This window comes from Etheostoma spectabile, chromosome 1 (genome assembly GCF_008692095.1).
Source record: "Etheostoma spectabile isolate EspeVRDwgs_2016 chromosome 1, UIUC_Espe_1.0, whole genome shotgun sequence".
Lineage (NCBI taxonomy): Eukaryota > Metazoa > Chordata > Actinopteri > Perciformes > Percidae > Etheostoma > Etheostoma spectabile.
This window is the reverse complement of record NC_045733.1, coordinates 15,859,168-15,861,281: the sequence shown is the minus strand read 5'-3', so window position 1 is coordinate 15,861,281 and position 2,114 is coordinate 15,859,168. Positions and strand designations below refer to the sequence as shown.

At 37.8% G+C, this 2,114-nt stretch overlaps 1 protein-coding gene across 3 annotated transcripts in view; it reads left to right on the top strand.

Moving 5' to 3' along the window:
- LOC116669980 (immunoglobulin-like domain-containing receptor 2) overlaps positions 1-2,114 on the top strand; it is a 22,295-nt gene that overhangs the window by 1,044 nt on the left and 19,137 nt on the right. The window lies entirely within an intron of this gene.

The following is a 2,114-nucleotide window of genomic DNA, read 5'->3' as shown; positions in this document are numbered from 1 at the left end:
TCTTCTTATTATTATTATTATTATTATTACTATAATCAAATAGCCTAAAGCTAATGAAGAAACAATAGAAAATATGACCGGAGGCAGAAATTGTGGGTCCAAACAGAAGGAAGCAGCTCATTTAACAATATCAGAAGACCAAAGTGAGGTTTGAACAAAAGTGCTTTATTAAAGGCAGAGAACATGTTTATCGCAATTCAAAGCAAAAGCCAATGTAATGACACATCAGTGAAACAGCATGCTTACAGATTTTTATCTGTAAAGGTTTTAGGAAATGACTATCCCCACGTAAAAGCAGACAAATCAAGACAGCAGTACTTTAATACTACACTCAAAAGGCTCCTCTGTCCAATATGTTAACAGTGACCGTCTTTGCGCTTCTCTTCCTGCTACTTTCATTTTCTGCTCTGGAGGTGGCTTCCTCTGAAAACTAATAAAGTCTGGATCACCCTCCGCCTGTGATCCCAGGAAGACCAACCTCCTGGCCTTTTTTGTTCTAGTTCTCAGAAGTCAGAGGAATTTGGGTTTTAGACAGCTTGATTCGTCTTGGTCTAAAGTGCTTCGCCCCCCCAAAAAAATGTACACCACTCCAGCCAAACTGTAAAACGAAATCGGCTTCAGAAGAGTTATACAATACATATGAAATTAATGTGAAAAATAGTATCCAAAGGTTTAAAACGAAAACATCACATTTTACAGTTAAGTTTGATTATGGAAATTAACACATTGTAATCTGACATCACAGTACCCTACTGAATCAGCAAATAACTTGAAGGGGGAATTCAAGGTCCATCTGATTCACTGGTTTGACTTGTGTTTTATCGGTTGAATTGTGCGTTCATCATGTGTAGTTATGCCTATGATTTTCTTTGAGTATGATAGCATGGAGGTTACATGTAAAGAGAGCCTTCTGATAAGGTAGAACTAGCTAATGTTGGCATTTTTACTTGATAAATTACTTTAACGATCAATCAAGAGGTTGTTGTTGATTAACATTCTCAATCCACTAATCGATTAACTGACATTGTTTCAGCACCAGTTAGTATGTTTAGGCCTTTGTTGATTTTTTTATTAGGAAGAAGTGTCAGCATGTACTGTATGTCCTTGTCAATGTCTATAAACAGCCAAGAACTGAAACTCAAGCCAAAAATCATTGTGCTTAATGTAGCTTGTTAGTATATTGGTGAACTGTATCAGTTCTGTGAAACCACATGTGGGTGTTTGACTCGGTTGATGGTGACTGACGTTGTGACTGACATTGCTCTCTCTGATAATTCCTGTATTTTCTTTAACGGCATTATCTCTGTGCCCAAAAGTGTCCAAACAAAGTTAATCAGAAAACGGTATATCACTGAAAACACCAGTTTTTTATACTATTGTCTTCCACACCCGCCCTCTCTGGTCTCTCAGTGACTGAGCTTGTAGATAACTTCAACTGTAAAATTACAAATGTTATTGATGCCATTTCTCCCGCTAAGGTCAAAGTTGTCTCCGGTAAGAAAAGATCCCCATGGAGAAATGTCCTTCTGGTGAGAACGGAAAAAAGAGAGTGTAGAAAAACGAATCTCCTGGTCCATTATAACACCTATAAAGAAAGACTTTGCATTTATAATTTTGAACTGAGGAATGCAAGGAGGTCCTTCTTCGCAGACATTATCGCCAGAAATGATAATAATTCACGTGCTTTGTTTGCTACTGTCGATGGGTTGACAAACCCTCCAGTGCCAACTTTTATCTACCAAGGCCTGCAATGACTTTGCCTTCTTCTTCAAAGACAAAATTCAGAAGATTAGACAAACAGTCAGTGCCTCCATATCAAGTACAGGATATTTGTTGTCACAGTGTTCAGGCAAAACTAATTCCAATATGACAGAATTTCATTCGATCAACCATAAAAACCTGGAGGACATTATACAACATCTGAAAACCTCCTCTTGTTTCCTTGATATTCTACATTCTAACTTACAGTCTTAGTATTACTTGATCTCAGGTCTGCATTTGACACGGTCGACCATGACATATTACTAGATCGATTGGAAAACTGGGCTGGCCTTTCTGGCTCAGTACTAAACTGGTTTGAATCGTACTTAAAGAATAGGGACTACTTTGTGTCA